The sequence below is a fragment of the Silene latifolia genome, chromosome Y (genome assembly GCF_048544455.1).
Source record: "Silene latifolia isolate original U9 population chromosome Y, ASM4854445v1, whole genome shotgun sequence".
Lineage (NCBI taxonomy): Eukaryota > Viridiplantae > Streptophyta > Magnoliopsida > Caryophyllales > Caryophyllaceae > Silene > Silene latifolia.
The window spans coordinates 385,289,237-385,309,284 of NC_133538.1; the positions used below are offsets into that span (position 1 = coordinate 385,289,237).

Consider the following 20,048-nt stretch of genomic DNA (forward strand, 5'->3'; position numbering starts at 1 on the left):
CAAGGAGTACGACAAACTTGGTATCAAAATGGCGCCGTTGCCGGGAACGGCGATATTGGATTAGATTAATTGTTTGTTTCTAGGCTTAGTTTATTTATTTGTTTGTTTTTCCATCCTTGTCCTAGTGCATTCTTTGCACTAGGACCATTTGATCTCTTTTTGAGTGCACGTATATGTGCAACACTGGTTCTCTTTTCTGTCTTGATCGAGAGATTGAGAAGTCTTTCCGGGTAAGAAGATGGTTAGCACTATCGGCTCTAAGGAGATGTCCACCCTTCAACCAAACCATTCACCAAACCACTCTCCAAATCACTCACCCAACCATTCACAACATTCAAACTCACCTAGCCCACCAAATACACCAAGAACCAACTTCATTGACTAAGAGATGATGGACCAACCAATGGGTAACTACCATAGACCTGATCCTAATCGGTCTTACTAGGCAATTAATTATGGAGTTTTTGCTCCTAATACTTTTGAGCTCCGTCATCATACAATCTCCTTTATCCAACAAGATATTTTTCATGGCTTGAAGAGTGAAGATGCTCATGAACATCTTGTCTTATTCAAGGAAAAATCGGGTATGATCAAGTATGATGGCATCACGGAAGAGCAAATTCTTCTTATGCTCTTTCCTCTTTCCTTGAAGGATAATGCTAGAAAATGGTTGAATTCACATGAACCGGGTACCTTCACTACTTGGGAAAGCTTGTCAAGGGCTTTTATCAACAAATTCTACCCTCCTTCAAGAACCGCTAGAATAAGACATGAAATCCAAACCTTCAAGCAACATAATCTTGAAACATTGAGTGAAGCATGGGAAAGATTTAGAGACCTTTTTACCTCTTGCCCACATCTTAGAATCCCCAAATGGATGACAACTCAAATCTTCTTTAAAACCCTTGAGCAAAGGTTTAGGGATATGATTGTGGCGGCCTCCGGTGACAACTTTGACAAGATGAAAAATGCCCAAATCACGGAATTGATCCAAAACATTTCCGACATGGAAATTAGATATGGAGGTAGAGAATGTGACTATAAAAGAGAAAATGAGTCCAAGAGTGAAGGACCTTCAAAGCTAGAATTGGAAAACAAGGCCAAGATGAATGAATTGTCAAAGAAATTTGATAGCTTTTTGGTGGAGATGAAGCATGAAAATGCTTATCATGAAGAAAGACCAAGTCATTCCAAGGTATACTATGTTCAAGAGCCTAGGTCACCACCAAGGACCTACTCTCAACCAAGTCCTGTTCCTAGAAACTATCAACAATATGCTCCTACTTGTGAGAATTGTGGTTGTATTGGGCATTCTTATGACACTTGTTCATCCTTTCCACAACAAAACAAACAAACATACATTCCACCTCACCAAAATTTCCAACAACAAATTCCATATCCACCTTCATAAGAACAATTTCAACAACCTTACCAACCTCCACTCATTGAACCTCAAAATTCCAACTCTCTTATTAAGAGAATGATGAAAGAAATGGATACTAGAGCCCAATAAAGAGAATCCAATTATGATCAATAATTCAAGAATTTGAGAACCGAACTCACCAATGTCCAAGATCACCAAAGGACATTTGATTCTCACATAGCCAATCAATGGACTTCTAACATCCAAAGAAAGCCACATTCTTTGCCAATTCAAGGGCTTAACCCCAAGGATGGACTACCACTTCATCAACAAGTCCACTTGGTTACCTTGGGAAATGGGAAAGAATTAGGAGGATCAATGTAGATAGTGAATGATGAACCCCAAGATGATGAGCATTTTGTGTTGGAGGAAATTGAGGTTGAGAAGGTGAGCAACAATGACAGCATGAGTAAGTTAGCTATTGAGGAATCCGAGACTACACCAAGGCCTTTTTATGTGCCACCCTCACCTTTTTCTCAAAAGGGGGGAGTGGCCAATGAAGAATCACGACACGAGAAGTTCATGAACTTGGTGAAAAAGATGGAAATAACCCCTCCATCCACGGAAGAGATGCCTCCTTACAACAACTTCCTAACGGAAGTTATCTCAAAGCAAAAACTTACCAATGATCATGAACTTGTTGCCTCAACGGATGAGTGTTGGGACATTTGTGAGGATAAAGAAGAAGTGTATGTCAATGACAAGTGTGGGGAAGAAGGTAAAAGTTGGGAAACGGAGCTAGATGAATTTGAGCTTGCCATATTTGGAGAGTTGAGGAGCCATGAGAGAAACTACGACACTTGTAGTTTTGACTCTAGCTTGGAAGAAATCGAAACTCTCATATTTGTTAGTGATTCGGTTCAATTGAGGAGTCAAGAGAATTTGGATAAAAACTATGATATTATGAACCTCAATGTTGAGAGGTTGACTCCTCCACCTCTTATTCTTCACCACCCTCCTTGTCTTGATGACCATGAGGAGGTTTCCTCATTTTATTAGGTTTATGAGATGTCGATCCCTTCAAATCCTAGCTACTTCTTCAAGAAGAAGGGTCCAAGGCATCAAAAGGATCCAAGAAATGGTGCAAAGAAGAGTAAAAGGAAGAATGACAAGAAGTGTCGGAGAAGAGGTCGGGTGAGGATTACTATGGCATGGCACTACTTGTGTCAATTTGAGGCTTTCGCTAGAGCCTTTGATCGTCTCCTCCATGCCTTAAGTGACATGGATAATGCTACTTGGAAATTCAAGCAACAAATTTTGGATGAGAGGTTTTGTGGAGTCCCTCAAGAACCACTAAATTGTATATATTCTCTTCCCTTACTTACTTATACTTTGCTTGCATTTTAGTTCCCTCCCTACATTTGTTCCATTGAGGACAATGTCACGTTTTAAGTGTGGGGAGGGGATTCATTATATAAAAACATAAAAATTTCAAAAAAAATGTATTTCATTTTCAAAAATTTAAATTCCAAAAATACGCATTTAATTTTCAAAAATATCAAAAATACAAAAACATGTTTTTAATTTCGAAAAATACAAAAATATGTTCTTTAATTTTCCACTCTCTCCCTACTTTAGTCCCATCGAGGATGATGTGAATCTTAAGTGTGGGGAGAGAAATATCCACCTTGTGAATATTTGTAAATATATTTACTTGTTAATTAGGGAAAATTACAAAAATACCTAAAAATTCAAAAAAAAATCAAAAATTTGCATTGTTTATATTATATATATTGCATTTGTCCTAACCTTTTTAATTGACAACACATGAGAGCATCGGAGAAGACGTTTGGTAAAATTCTTCCAATCCTTTCTCATTTATCCTTCCTTTTCTTTTTATATATATAAGCATGGAGGAGGACGAGATATGTGATGTGGGTGTTCCCTTTGGTAACCGCTTTGGATATGCTTGTATTGTTGGTGTGTTGTTAGGACTAGATATTGTGTGCATTTAGACTAGAAATGTATATATGTGTTCACTCTTGCATTCATGTAGCTTGTTCATATGTTTAGTTGCATTTCATACACGTTGCGTCTTGTTTGTAAATAGTTGCTTAGAGGGTCTAAATGTGGAGGGTATATATCGTCAATGATGATAATTGTTTTTCCCGTGTCATTCCCCTCTTGATAGCTTGTGCCTTTTGATGACACATGGTTAGGGTTTTTGCTTTCAAAAACCCGGAAGTCTAGCTTAACAACCGAGTTCCGACCACCCTGTGAGACCGTATTCGACTCGAGACTTGACCTAGGACCGACATAGCTACTCAAATGTGAGGATAGAGCCTCCATATGGCCGGTCCATCAAACCAGTCCCGTAAGGTATTTGTGAGTAGTTCTCCTTACGTGGTATGTCATGTTAAAATGGCATAAGTATGGAGCTCATTCCTTGATTCCATAGAAGTGTTGATGTGCATATTGAGACGATTTTGTTCAAATAAAGTAACCTCACACTTCGCCAAATTAGCCTATGTTATGCCCTTAAGTCATTTCTCCCTTTTGTTAACCCATTTTGAGCTTAAGCCTTGTCATTTCTATTGCCAACTAAATAACTACATACCATAAACAACTCACCTATGTTGAGTAGTTCGTCATTGTAGTCCATTTGTGGAAGAGTATTTGGGTTGAAATTGACTGTCTTTTGGGTATATAATCGTGGATATCACATGTTTGTGACGGTTTTTCAATTTTGGCTCATTTTGCAAGAATAAGAGGTGAACAAGTCATGAAAAATGCAAGAAAGAAAATCAAATAGAAAAGAAAAAAATGAAGTGAAAAAAAAAAGAAAAGAATGTTGTATTTGTGTTCAATAAAGGTTGATGGATTTGCAATTGATCTTGTTTCAAAAGAAGAAATGAATAATTTTTGGAAATGGCAATCTTTGCCAAATTTTGTGGAAGAATCATTTTGCATTTGGTAAGGTTTAATGGATTGGTTAAATATGGCGACTACTCGATCCTTAGCCCCACATATCCTAAACTGGTGCTTGCACCGAACCCTTTTCACCTAACCCAAGCCCCATTACAACCCGGTTGTCTCTCTTGTATGTGCATCATTTTGACATTTCTCTCGCGGAGATTGGATGAAGTACCATATTAGATTGTGGGCATGCTTCACATGTCGAGTTAGGGGAGTGATTTTGGTTACTTTTTGTCACAAATATCACCCGATTCTTCAATGAGTGTCTAGTGAAACCCGTGAGAGTCGGTCTTGTGTCTCCTTTAGTCAAGGATTTGATATGGAGTCGAATCTTGTGTGTGTCGTGTCAATCTTGGGAGTATAGCTACGTACTCCCTCATTCCCCGCCTAGGATTCATTCCTTGTGCATTTCGTGTTATCAATGTTGGTTCCTCGAGCTAGAATTAGGGACTTGACACCCCAGCAAGACCTTGAGACGACATCCTCCATTATAGACCTCACTAGTTCAGTATTCAAAACGGCCGTTTAGATGAGGAAAGCGGTTTGATTTTTGTGATGCATCTTATATGTTGACTTGTGCTTAATTGATTGTTGCATCAAAAAATTTCCGCAAGCCCTCACTTGCCTTGCATCGGAATACATACCTCATTGTATTTCTATGTGAGTTGAAGGGACGGAGAAGGCCCGTTAATTGCCTCTCATAGGATATTATTAGTTTAGCTAGTCTTTTATATTATGGATCACAATTTAGTTTAAATGAGCTTACTCAGGACGAGTAAGGTTTAAGTGTGGGGAGATTTGATATCGTCCTAATTTAGGACGATTTAGCCCCATCCTATTACCTTATTTCGGCTCGATTTTGCGTGCTTAAATGTTTAAATAGCTCATTTAATTATTAATTTATAATAATTAATCGTCTTAACTATATTTAATAATTAATCGTACCTTTATATGAAGTTAGTATTATTATTATTATAATATTAATTTTATGTGTAGGCGAGACGAGAAAGCAAGACGGAAAGCGAGACGTGATTGCAAGACAGAATGACGGAAGAGAAAAATAAACTAAGTATGGAAACAAGCAAGGAATCGAGCTATTAGCCAAGATTGTGACCGCTTTGCCGAGCTTTTTCGACCTCCTCCGGCTACCGTGGCAGCCACCACTCACCACCAATGATCACCCTTAACTGCCATCATCACATCCCTACATCCGACTGCCACCACGAGCCACCTCATCAGCGACCACAACCTCACATTCCTCCCTCGTCCATCAACAATACAAACAACAACCCATGTTATGACCGTCTTTGTTACCCACCAATACAACCACCATGGACCACCTACGACCACCACAGCAGCCCAGCATCACCACCCAGCACCACCACTCGCCGACCTCCACCATGGCGGCCACAACAGCAGCAGCCACGGCCTCCCTCCTCTCCTCTCGTCCTCTCGCTCAACTCATCACCATAATTGCCTATGCCGGTTAACCGGAAAACGACTCCCCTACCGGTAGCTACTGTAATACTACGATTTATGTGTCTTGAGGTACTCTATCGAGTGGGGCTTACTCTTTCGAGTAAGTATGGTTTTACGCAAAACAGAAGTCTGCCTGATGGGTACTCGATCGAGTAAGCTTGGCACTCGATCGAGTAAGGGTCACAGTGACTTACTCGATCGAGTAAGTCGGTTAACGGGTGATGTTGACGGGTTTTGTTAATAATGCGGGAATGGTATATAAGGCCTTCGTCACTTTTATTAAAACACTTTTCAAAACCTAAAACCTTCAAGAGAAGATTAGAAGTTACGTTGAATCATCCTCACCGCATTATTAGCAAATCCCGGAGCTAGGAGTGTCAGTTTTTGTCGTTCTTTACATCTTTGTGATTCTTGCGACATGGGTAAGCTCTACATCTCGTTTTTATATCGTTTGGTTAATGTTGGTTAAACCCTAATTGGGTGATTTGGGGGTTTTGGTGGTTATGTGATTATGGTAGTAATAATATGTATGTATGTATGTATAGGAGGAGGGTTTGTTGAGGAGAGATTCTGATTTAGCTGCTAGATCGTCTGATTCTATGTTACTTTCCAGGTAGGGTTTCCCTACTCAGTATTAGTTACATAATGTGTGGTGGTGGTTGTTGTGATTAAAGATTGATCATATTATTAAGTTGTTAGACGGTTGTTGTTTTCAAACTGTTGATTGATTGTGTAACTGTCTGTGATCTTCGGGGCGTGTCCCTGGCTGAGTGGAGTCACTTGCGGGAGTGGCTTCACGCCCTTGGTTTGCCCTCTGTGGAACTCGCCACAGGAGGGAATGTGCACATTAGGGAAACTTGGGTTTATCGCTCAGTTGTGATGAGCGGGGATTTGGTGGGTACGGCTGCGGTCCCCCACTGGTGGTGTGGAGTACTTGTTGCGATGGGTACTCTGGCAGGACTACACACTTTAGTGTGTAGTTAGTTGTGTGGAGATTGGTTATGGAGACCGGGGAATTGTTGTGTTGTTGAGTTGTTTATGCACTTGTTCGTTGTGGCTTTGTTTTATGTAATTAGTACTGACCCCGTTAATTGTTTTAAAAACTATGGTGATCCATTCGGGGACGGTGAGCAGTTATTGAGCAGGTATGATATGACGCGTATGGGATAGCTGGGATGAGTCTTCACGTGGCGGTTAGAAGTCTTCCGCTGTGTCAGACGATGTTTTGTAGTTTTGATAGTTTTATCAGTAGACCGTTTTGAGTACTTTGTATTTCAGTTTAACAGTTTTGGAGTTGACATGTAATCACTTTAAACCGTATTTACTTTTAAATAAGTTTCGTTATTGTCTTATGATTATCATTGCCTCGGGTTACCGAGATGGTGACGTTTCCATACCGTAAGTGGTCCTGGTAAGGCACTTGGAGTATGGGGGTGTCACAAAGTGGTATCAGAGTGACGATCCTGAAAGCTGTAACCAATGAACCTAATGAACATAGGGAGTCAAAATAAAATGAACCCGAGGTAGAAGTTGTAGGAGCTAAAGCAAACGCTTGGGAGACGTCCTAAAGTCGCAAACTTGCCCTACAATTTTGAACCGGTCACATGGGGTACGTGTCGGGATCGTTATTTGTTATTCTCTTGTTTTCATATCTAAATATTAATGTGTGGTGTGAATCAGTAGATGTATGTATGTGGAGGATAGGAGGTATGGAGTAAGAGGTGATGATTATGTGATTCGTATGTTGGTTGATTGAAGGCATGATGTTTGATCTATAACGTGATATGTTAGAAATACGGAAGTAAAGTTGTTTTGTTTGAGTATATAAAGAGTTGAGTATATATATATATATATATATATATATATATATATATATATATATATATATATATATATATATATATGTTGTTGTTGTCATTTTGCTAATAGTATAGAAGGTTGGGAAAGTAAGATGAACATGCGGGTAATGTATATGAGTCTGCATGACTCGATCGAGTGAGGGGCACTCGATCGAGTAGGTGAGAGGCTCGATCGAGTGGGTCTGACTCGATCGAGTAGGTAGTTTTGCGTTTTCTGCGCAGAAGCAAGTTTTTGGGCGCTCGATCGAGTAAGTGGTGGCACTCGATCGAGTGGGGCAAGCTCGATCGAGTAGGTTATAGGCTCGATCGAGTACGTTTTAGAAAAGTTTCTGATCAGATTCTGGAGTCGTGGCACTCGATCGAGTAGGAGGGGCAACTCGATCGAGTGACCTCAACTCGATCGAGTGGGTTAAGGGGCTCGATCGAGTTGGTTCTATACAGGTAGTATGCATGTTTTGAGATGTAGGATAAGTGTTTATGTTTACCTTTCTCTTATATAGTTTCAAGATGCCGCCAAAGAAAAACGCGTTATATGCGAGAGCCGAGAGTATGACCGTTGATGATATAGTAAAGATGTTGGAGCACCAGGATGCTCTCACAGATGCCTTGAAAAGAGTGGGAAAGGATAAAGATGTTGATCACTCCAAGATCATCATTCACATAGCTAGGTTCAACCCTAAGGAGTATAAGGGAACGGGGGCGCCAATTCTGCTGGATAATTGGCATAGAGAGATGGAGAATATTCTTGAGTTGGTCCATTGCCCGGAGGAGTTGAAAGTGGAACAAGCTGCGTTCTATTTGAGAGAAGCGGTCAGTGAGTGGTGGGATAAGGTTAAAGTGAGTGATCGGGTGTTGTATATGAAGCAGGGGCTACCTGCGATACCTTGGGACGAGTTCAGGAAAGCGAAGAGGTGTGAGTTTGTGCTAGAGCATGTGCGTAGTAAGCTGAGGGAAGAGTTCGGTGATTTTAAGATGACATCTGAGATGACGGTTGCTGAGTACTACCGCAAGTTTAATGAGAAGTGCAGGTATGCTGAGGACATGGGGCTGAGTGAAGAGAACTTGGCATTGAGGTTCGAGAAGGGGTTGACTCCCAATATTATGGAGAAGTTACCGGTGGGAGTTCTTACAGATGTAAAGGAGGTCTATGAGCGTGCTGGGAGGGCTGCGAGGTTAGTTGAGATGACCAAGGAGAGGGGTGCTGAGAAGAGAAAAGCTGAGAGCAAGGGAGGTGGTCAATCCAGCTACAAGAAGGGTGGCCATAATCAAGTAAGAACATATTCATTGGGCTCGGGGTTTAGTGCTGGGGCTTCTTACGGGCGTGGTCGTGGTGCTGGTGGTGGTAGTAGTTGGGGTATGACCTGTTATAACTGTGGCGGTGTGCGCCACAAGAGACATGAGTGCACCAGTGTGGTAATTGGGGGTTTACAGAGACCGTCGCAAGGGCGTTTCTCACGGGTCTGCTGCGAGCTATGCTAGTAATGTGAGCCTACTGGTCGTGGAACAACAGGGGAGGTCGGAAGTAACAACGATGGGGCTAACCGCAATGGCGGTAATTCATATCGAGACCGTCGATGAACAATAACAACAACAACCAGGGTCGGCCGCTAAACAAAGCTACCTCGGCTAGTCTTGTCCCAGGAGGTGGGGCGAACACCAAAGGGCAAGTCATTTATGATGGAGAAGAAAGTAACTGAGGATAATGCTCACGTTATCACCAGTACATTTCGTGTTAATGGAGATTTTACCTTTGTTTTGTTTGATTCGGGAGCGTCACAGTCGTTTTTATGATCGAGTCATGTTAAACGGTTGGGTTTGAGTGAGTATGACTCTGTAAGAGAGGAAGTTTTTATACCTTCGGGGGAGTCTGTATCTTGTGGGCAGTTGTATAGAGGTGTTTCTATGTTAGTTGGACAAGTTGATCTGCCAGTACACTTGTTAGAGTTCCTTTTAGGTTGTTTTGAGATAATAGTTGGGATGGATTGGTTGGGAAAGTACAAGGCTAAGATAGATTGTCATCAAAAAAAGGTTTCTTTGAGGGGTCCTAAGGGTATTAGTGTGTCTTATCGTGGGTTTGTTGTCAAACCTAAAGTTAAGTTGATTGCAGCAGTGACTTTGAAGTCTTACCTGAGGAAGGGGTGTCCGTTGATCCTGTGTCATGTGAGAGATCACCGTATGGAGAGTCCAGCAGTTGAACAGATACCAGTGGTGGGAGAGTTTTCAGATGTCTTTCCAGAGGAGATACCGGGGTTACCACCGAAGAGGGAGATAGATTTCACCGTTGAGTTGAAACCGAGGACAGGGTCAATCTCTAAGGCACCATACCGTATGGGTCCTAAGGAGTTGGAGGAGCTGGAGAAACAGTTGGATGATCTGATTGATAAGGGGTACATTAGACCTAGTGTATCACCGTGGGGAGCACCAGTCCTGTTTGTGAAGAAGAAAGATGGGAGCTTGAGGTTGTGCATCGATTATAGGGAGCTGAACAGAGTTACAGTAAAAAACAAGTATCCTTTGGCAAGGATAGATGATTTGTTTGATCAGTTGAACGGTGCAGCAGTCTTTTCCAAGATTGATTTGAGGTCGGGTTACCATCAGGTGAAGATTATGGAAGAGGACATACCAAAGACAACTTTTACATCGAGGTATGGTCATTATGAGTATCTTGTGATGCCGTTTGGGTTGTCTAACGCACCTGCAGTGTTTATGGATTTGATGAACCGGATCTTCAGTCAGTTCTTGGATCGGTTTGTGGTGGTCTTTATAGATGATATCTTAGTCTTTTCTAAGACTAAGGAGGAGCATGAGGAGCATTTGAGAACAGTGTTGCAGACCTTGAGAGAGAACCAGTTGTATGCAAAATTATTCAAGTGTGAGTTCTGGTTAGAGGAGGTTGCACTTCTGGGGCATGTGATTTCAAAGAAAGGAGTAGCTGTGGATCCTGCAAAGATTGAAGCGGTTACCAAGTGGGAAGCACCAAAGAATGTGGCAAAGATCAGGAGTTTATTGGGTTTAGCAGGTGATCGAGGCCATTTCGTGTTCACAATTAAGCATATGTGGTCGTTGGTCAATGGTCGATACAAAACACAATTTATACTCCACAAACAACTCTACAATTAGTAAAGAGGCAAGTAAAGGTCGGATCCCAAGGGACGGGTATTGAAATGAGAATTCTATTGTAACTAGTAGTGTCTAGGGGTGTCACAAATTGGGTTGATGTAGAAGGTTACTAAACTAAAATAACAATGAAAATAAACTAGCAAGATGAATAAAATAAGGGGTGTAAATAATTGATTAAAGGCACTAGGGTGTCATGGGTTCATAGGGGAGTCATGGGATATGATCATACAAACATGTTCTCAAATTATAAGCAAGCAATTATTGTTGTGATGGATTGAGTTGGGTTATATCTTACAATCCTAGGAAAGTTTGGGTCCCGGAGCCGAATCGATTAGATTGTACAACACCTACAAGTCGACTTAATCTTTCCTACTCAACACATGCATGGTCTAACAAGACTCGAGTTGGGTTATGTCTTACAAGTCAAGTTGAAAGGATAGAAGATGATAGTAAATGCAAGGATTCATAGGCTTAGCATTTCATCAAATATAACATGTGCATGTATTAAGATCAAAACAAGCAAGCAAATAAGATATGAAAGCATATTAATTTAAGCATGAATCATTCCCCATGTTGGTTTCCCCTAATCACCCATTAAACCCTAGCTAAGAGACTACTCACTCATTATCATATTGATCATGCTAGAAAGGTTGTCAATCATACTAACATAATGAAACATGATGAATAAATGAAAGTAATTAACAATAATTAAAAAGGGATTAAGAGATTATACCTACTAATGATTCCAATAATAAAGCAAGAATAATAGAAGTACTTGAATCCTAGATTGAGAGGTTGTCAATCTCCCAATAATAACCCAAATAATCTTCAATTACCCAAAATAAAGGAAGAACAAGAGAGAGATTAAAGAACTAAAACTTGGATTAAAACTTGATTAATACTCGATTACAATATTAAAGAGAGATTTGATTGATATTAACTACACTAATTATTGATAAGAAGAACATGCTCCTCTAATTTGCCTAATGGGGTATTTATAGTGAAAATTAGGGAGGATGCATTAGGGTTAACTAAGGGCTAAACTAGTAATTACACTTTTTAAGTTGAGCAAGGAGAATCCGGTATTTTCTGAGAGAAGGGCTTCTCTTTTCGTAGCTTGAAGAATGAAAAACGTCTTTATCTTGAAATCCGTGCGGATCGTAGTCGGGACGGCCGGATCTGGGCCGAGGAATCCGAGCGGATTCAAGAGAGGGACGCTCGGATTGTCTTTGGGGAATCCGAGCGGATTCCAAGGTGGGACGCTCGGATTGGGCCGGACGGACGGGCGGATTTGGTACAATCCGTTCGGATTGTTGGTCAGCTTCAATTCTTCTTCTTTTCTTCCCTTTTCTTCATAAATTCCTTGGGGATTTCCTCGGGGACTCAAGGATCCTTTTCTCAACATTGCTCTTCTACTATGATATATACAAAGGCCTTCTAGTCTCGTCTCTCCTTGATGCTTGGTCATTGAATACAATCAATTTAGCCTCGTTTTGCCATGAAAATGCAAGATTCTTACTCCTTTCCTACCAAGGGATCAAAATCTCAAAGAATATGCAAAACAAAGAACTAAAGATAAGAAATGACCCAAATAGGCACTAAAAAGCATGGAAACAATGGTAATTCGGGGCTAAATATGCGCCAATTATGGTCACATCAAATATCCCCAAACCGAACCTTTGCTCGTCCCGAGTAAAGAGGTGACAAAGACTAGGACCAATACTAACCTAACCTAATAATAATAGCCGATATGAGACAATTAGCGGGTCTCACTCCGCCCCTTCAACTCACAACAAGACAACCATGAGGTAGGATGCCTTCTTGCAAGGCAAGGTGGGTCTTGCCAAAATGGCGACACATCCAAACATTAAAGCACATAAAATCATATAATGGATGCATCTACAAAAAGAATAGCCACTTTCCTCATCTAAGTGGCGGAAATTATCTACAAGGGAAGCAATTCAAGCGTACACAATCCTTCATAGATGCAATTTGTTCAAACTACTAAGCCTAGAAGGATACCAATAAATCACCTCCAAAATGTGTCAAGCTAGGGTACCTTTGTCCTCAATCGTTAAATGCTTTTTTCAAGAGTAGACTCCCTATGGTGTTAGAAACACTGGAGGATCGCGGAATTCCCCCTCTTGCCTAGACAAGAAGAAGGGTCGTCCCCTCTCTACCATGCACAAAAATGGATACGATGGATAAAGGGATCGATAGTAATTGAGTTTCATTTTGGGAGTTTGCTTTTGTTTTTGTTTTTCCCCCCAATTTCATGTGGCATTTGACATTTGAGAACACTTTCTTGCCATTTCTTTTTGATTTTTGGCTTTTCAACACTTGACAACTTTTTTGCATTTCTTTTTTTGAACATTTTCAAAGTCACCCCAATTAGTAACGAGGGTGCCTTGTATTTGAAGCTTAGGAGTCTATTTTTGCTCCTCTTTTCATTTGATGCATTTTTGCAAACTTTCTTTCATTTTTCATTTCATTGAACTCAAATTGATTTCTTTTTGTGCCCATTCCCTTTTTGATGACAAAATGTTTGGTAGAACATGGATGAATGATGGATGTATGCATGGTTTCAAGGGTCACCTTGGAATAAACGGTAGCCAAGGAGTTATCACACCACAAGGTACTCTTGACTAGGCCTTAAACCATGGGTCAAAGGATACTAGCATGACACATCCTAGGGTGTTTTACAAGTATTCTAACAAGCAAAGTCTTAAGAATAAAAAGCATCTACTAGGGCCTATATACACTTGTCAAGCTTCCCAAATAGACGGTTTCGCAAAATTTTTCTAACATGCAAACTACATGCCATGATGCAACTACCATATAAACATCCTAATGCAAATGATTCTACCAACTAATATGACATATAATCTAAATGCAAGTCCTAAGTTCACATTGTTTTTACCGCATCAATCAAAATAAAGCCACATAGTCATTAACATAAAGAGGAAAAAGGAGATTGGAAAGATCATACCATGCGGTCTTCAATATCCTCATGTCTCGGATGTGGCATAGTCAATCAAAGTGAACAAGGATAAACAAACACAATATATACAAGACAATATATACAAAGGAAATGAACTTGTTTTTGGTTTTTCAATTTTTTCAATTTTTATGATTTTTGAAATTTTTCAATTTTTATGGGTTTTTGAATAAAAGTTAAGTGTTAGAATTCCCATCCCCACACTAATATGGGCATTGTCCTCAATGGCCAAAATGATGGAAATTATGCAAAGATGATGCATGATTTCTATACTAAATGCAATTCTACACTAAGCTATACTACATGATGCATGGTTTTTGTTATGACGGAGAGGATAATTTAGATTACCTCCCGTTGTGTATGCATTAACTTCCCCAAACCAAATAAGACACTATTGCTAATGTCAAGGATGGGTATAGTTCATGCACACACTATGCTATGCATGAAACTAGATTGTCATTTTGGATTTTACAAAAATGGGAACAATAAAGAACACCTCAATGGTACCGAGGTGTGAGTCCTTTGATGTTGCTAGGACTAAACCAACAATGATCAAAATGAAATAAAATACAAAGAAACAAGATACAAAGCTCTTTTCATGAAAAATAAAGATAAAGAGGAGAGATGAGAAAACTTCACTTGAACTAAGGTGGGTGCCTCTTGCCCGCTCCACCTAGTGATGAAGTAATCTCCTAGATATCGGCATCATCTCCTTCAATATCGGTATCCCAAATATCCCTAGAAGCATCACTTAGACTTGGATCCATGAATTCATCTTCACTCTCAAGCTTCACCGTATCACCTCCACAAGAATCCCCACTTTCTTCTCCTTTGCGACCGTTCGCTCCTTCATTAGCCTTCTCCGAGTTAGGAAAGAGCAATTCCATTTGAGCCCATGAGGGGAAAGCTCCTTCCTCACTAATCCGTCCTTTTTGAGCCATCTCATAGTATTGGGGGTAAAGAGCATAATAAGTGTCCACGGAGGTCTCATATTGACGGTAGTGTAAATCTTGCAAGATTCCCGTGACAAAGTCGTCACGGGGGAGGATGAAGGGATTTGGATGGTTATATGGTTGGTAGGGAAAGGGGTAAGGAGGCACTTTTATCCTTTCATTTGGAGTTTGTTGTTCTTGTTGTGGTGGTGGATTTTGTGGAGGTGGAGTTTGCCTTTTTTGACTTGGGATGAGGTAGGAGAGCATTGGGGACAAGCTTCCTCTTCTTGGGGAGACCCGTGGTAGATCATGCATTGGGAGATAGAGTGGATCGCTCCCTTTTGTCAACCACTTTATCCTCTTATCAACCCCCTCAAGGGTTATCCAATGGTGTTGAACGATAAGGAGATCTTCATTAATTCTCGTGTTCCCCGCAAGTGGAGTGTACTCATTGTTCTCATTGAACCTTGGGTTAAAGTGCTTTGCAAGTCTAGTTATGAGTCCACCATTCACTATGTGCTTCATTCCATCATCATTCCCATTTCGAAACTTTGCCCATTTCTCTAGGATAACTAGAGGTGCATTGAATTGATACCCATCTCTCCCTTGAATGTTGAGGTATGATTCCATGAATACAAGGTCCAATTGGTTGACAATGGCCGGATCACGGCGGGCGAAAAGAGTACCCAAAAGAAATCGATATGTAAGCCTCAAGATCGGGTTTTGGATGTGAAAAGCAAGACACTCTTTGGTAAGAATGAAATCCCGGCCCGTCATGGCCCTCCACAATGGTGCAACATTATACTTTTTGGGCTTTGATGTTCGGGTAGGCGAAACATCAAGTCCGAACACATTGGCAAACTCGACAAGGGTCATCATTCTAGAGACATTCTCCAACCTAAACTCTATGCAAATAGTCTTGTTCAAGGTTGTGATTCTCAAAAAGCTTAAGAATTCTAACACAAGGGACCGATATGTTGGCTCATACATGCGAAAGAGAGTTGAAAGACCAAAAACCTCAAAGAGTGCTTCTACTTGGTGAAAGATTCCAAGTTTTCTTAAGGTATCATGACAAAGGAATTTAGTGGGAAGAATATTCTTACTTAAGAGTCGATGGAAGACCAATCGCTGCACATCATCAAGGAATTCCACATTCGAGAAATCGTCGAGCCTTGTGAGGTCTACAATCTCCACATGTTCTCTTCTAATGGTGTTGAGATGTGAGGTAGAGGAACTTCCCACCATCCTTGGTCTTCTTGCACTTCTAAAGGAGGATCTCCTTGGTGCCATTCTTTCTTCTTTTGTTGGGTTATTTTGATTTGAAGATTTGCTAAGGTTGTTCCTTATTGATTGAGAATTGGAAACTCTAGAAAATTGGGGATTTTTAATTTTGTGGGTGAAGAGAGTGAATTGGATATGTATGGGAGTCATAAGGAGGTGGGTTTTATAGGGTAAGTGGAAGGAGTAGTGATGTGTCATTATATGGGTGGTGGGGTGTAATTTAATTGAGAAAAGTCGGGCCGAAAAACGGGCAGGGAGACGAGCGGATTCAAAGGCAAGACGCTCGGATTCTTCTCTCACGGACGGGCGGATTAAGGGGCAATACGCCCGGATTCTCGCCACAGTAAAATCCTAAAATTTTTCTCGCCACAAGACGGGCGTCCCGAGAATAAGACGCTCGGATTCTTTCGATGGGACGGGCGTCTCTTTCGAAGACGGGCGTATTTCAAAGACAGAGATTTTTCTTGAAATGCACAGGCGGAGAGACGAGCGTCTTTCCACAAATCCGGCGGATTCAACCAGGACGGGCGTCTTCTTCCATAGGACGCTCGGATTTTCAAACAGCCCGAAACCTTCAATTTTTCGACACAAATGGACGTGCGGTTTTTCCCCTGGACGTTCGGATTATCGGGACGGCCGGATTCCTAAATCCGCTCGGATTACTCGGCTGCGAGCTTTGACTTTTTCTTCTTTCTTTCAATGCATCCCCATACTTAGGAATTTGCCCCTTCCTTCATTCAAAAACTTGTTAGTAACCTTCCCTCACTTACGCTCATGAAAAGAGTTTATGACATTTATTAAAATAAAAGCAATAATAAATACAAGTTAGAGGGTTAGTATATTTACAAATGGTGGTTTAGGGAGGACTCCACCAAACTCTCCCTTAGATGGTCCTTTCAAGGGGAGGAGGCCCGAGGTAGGTAGCCTCGACCTCTCCAACAAATGCTCCTTCATAGTATGGCTTCAATCTTTGACCATTTACCTTGAACTTGCTTCCATCTTCCGCCTTAAGTTCGAAATCTCCATATTTTCCAACTTCGGTTATCACATAGGGACCCATTCATCTAGAGTTCAATTTTCCTTGGAAAGTGTCGGTGAGCGGAGTTGAATAGAAGGACTTTGTCTCCCTTGTGCAAGGCCTTTTGTCGAATTCTCTTATCATGAAGCAATTTTGTTCTTTCTTTGTAAATCTTTGCATTCTCATAAGATTGTAGTCGGAATTCCTGCAACTCTTGGATTTGGATCATCCTCTTTTGACCGCTCAATTTGAGATCAAGATTGAGTGCTCGGATTGCCCAATAAGCTTTGTATTCCAATTCGATTGGCAAATGACATGCTTTTCCATATACAAGCTTGTAGGGGAGGCACCAATGGGAGTCTTATAGGCCGTCCTATAAGCCCAAAGAGCATCATCAAGCTTTGTGCTCCAATCTTTCCGAGTCTTGTTCACAACTTTTTCAAGGATTTGCTTGATCTCTCTATTTGAAATTTCCACTTGACCGCTTGTTTGAGGATGATATCCCAAGCCGGTTCGATGTTGAACACCATATTTGGTCAAAAGGGATGCAAGCTTCTTCTCATGGAAATGTGTTCCTCCATCACTAATGATAGCTCTAAGAACTCCAAATCGTGGGAAAATTATCTTCTTGAAAAGCTTGGTGACCGTTTTCGCATCATCATTTGGGGTGGCAATTGCCTCTACCCACTTTGAAACATAATCTACGGCCACAAGGATGTACTTGTTCCCATTGGATGTCACAAAGGGTCCTTGGTAGTCAATTCCCCAAACATCGAAAATCTCCACCTCTAGAATGCCCCTTTGTGGCATTTCGTTTCTCCAAGATATATTTCCCGTTCTTTGACAAGCATCACAATGAATGATGAATTCTCTTGTATCTTGAAACATTGTAGGCCAATAGAAGCCCGATTGGAGGATTTTTGCAACGGTTCTTCTTGCTCCATGGTGGCCACCGTAGGGTGATGAATGACATCCTTCCAAGATTCCTTGGATTTCCCATTGAGGGATACATCTCCGGTAGAGCCCATCACTACACTCCTTGTAGAGGTTTGGGTCATCCCAAAAGTACCTCTTCACTTCGAATAGGAATCTCTTCCTTTGGTTGTGGTTCAAGTTTGGAGGGAGCACCTTTCCAACAATATAATTGGCATAATCGGCAAACCATGGGGTGATGTGCCTTTCAAGTTGAGTTTGAATAGCCATCAAAATATCGTCGGGGAATGAGTCATTGATCGGGGTTTCTCCATTTTCATCATGAAACCGGATTCTTGACAAGTGATCCGCTACTACATTCTCGGCTCCTTTCTTGTCTCTTATCTCCAAGTCAAATTCTTGAAGAAGCAAAATCCATCTCAACAATCTTGGTTTTGCCTCCTTCTTTATCAAGAGATGTCGGAGAGCACGGTGATCCGAAAATACAATCACCTTGGATCCAAGCAAGTAGGAACGGAATTTATCCAAAGCATAAACAATGGCAAGAAGCTCCGTTTCGGTTGTATCATAATTTACTTGAGAAGGGTCGAGGGTTTTGCTTATGTAATAGATGGCATGGAGAGCTCTCCCTACCCGTTGGCCAAGAACCGCTCCAACGGCGTAGTTGCTAGCGTCACACATAATCTCGAAAGGTAACTCCCAATTTGGGGTTGGATGATTAGTCCGAGATCAATGCTTCTTTGATTCTATTAAAAGCTTCAACACACTCGTCAAGAATTGAATTGGGCATCCTTAAGCAAAAGTTGAGTGAGGGGTTTTGCTATTTTCGAAAAATCTTTTATGAAACGACGGTAAAAACCCGCGTGACCGAGAAAACTTCTCACCCCTCTAACATTTACGGGAGGTGGGAGTTTCTCTATCACCTCAACTTTAGCTTTATCGACCTCGATGCCCTTTTCCGAAATCAAGTGACCCAAAACAATTCCTTCATTGACCATGAAATGACCCTTTTCCCAATTTAAAACAAGACTATCATCTTCACATTTTTGCAATACAAGGGAAAGATTATGCAGGCATGAGTCAAAGTCCTTTCCATAAACACTAAAATCATCCATAAAAACTTCCATTATGGTCTCTAGGTAATCGGAGAAGACACTCATCATGCATCTTTGGAAAGTAGCGGGGGCATTACATAATCCAAAAGGCATTCTCCTATATGCAAAAGTGCCATAGGGGCATGTGAAGGTGGTCTTATGTTGGTCATCCGGGTGTATAGGGATTTGGAAGAATCTCGAATACCCGTCAAGGTAACAAAAGAATTTGTTAGAGGCTAACCTCTCAAGCATTTGGTCAATGAATGGTAAGGGGAAGTGATCTTTCCTTGTTGCGGAGTTTAATTTACGGTAGTCTATGCACATACGCCAACCGGTGATCATTCTTGTGGGTATTAATTCATTCTTTTCATTTGTCACTACCGTAGTACCTCCTTTCTTAGGTACCACTTGGACGGGGCTAACCCACAAAGAATCCGATATGGGATATATGATTCCCGCATCAAGTAATTTCATGACCTCTCCTTTGACAACTTCTTGCATGTGGGGGTTCAATCTTCTTTGGGGTTGAATGGTAGGTCTATGGTCGTCCTCTAGATGAATCCTATGCATGCAAAAGTTGGGACTTATCCCCTTAAGGTCATCTAGACTATAACCTATAGCCTTCTCATGTTGTTTCAACACATTAAGTAATTTTCTCAATTGGTCATCATCAAGTCTATCATTAACAATTACGGGTTTGGTATTTGATTCATCAAGATAAGCATATTTCAAATTTGGGGGAAGGGGTTTCAAAGTAGGAGTTTGTACCTCACTTTCCTCCTTTGGAGTTTCATTGAGAATTTGCTCCATCTCCATTAAACATTCCATTCTCATGACATACTCTTCTTCACTTTCATGAACCTCATCATATTCGAATTCCATGATGGGTTCCTCTTGCTCTTGAGTTTGTAGAATATCCTCTAGGATGGATTGCTCATCCTCTATGGGTTGACATGCTTCGACTAGAATATTATGCACCAACTCGGATTGTGCAT

At 40.9% G+C, this 20,048-nt stretch overlaps 1 non-coding gene across 1 annotated transcript; it reads right to left on the bottom strand.

Annotated features, from left to right (window-relative positions):
* Positions 1 to 760: 760 nt before the first annotated feature.
* Positions 761 to 867, bottom strand: LOC141635223 (small nucleolar RNA R71). Its single transcript, XR_012539924.1, has one exon. It is a non-coding gene; the product is annotated as a small nucleolar RNA R71 (small nucleolar RNA).
* Between the last annotated feature and the right edge of the window lie 19,181 nt (positions 868 to 20,048).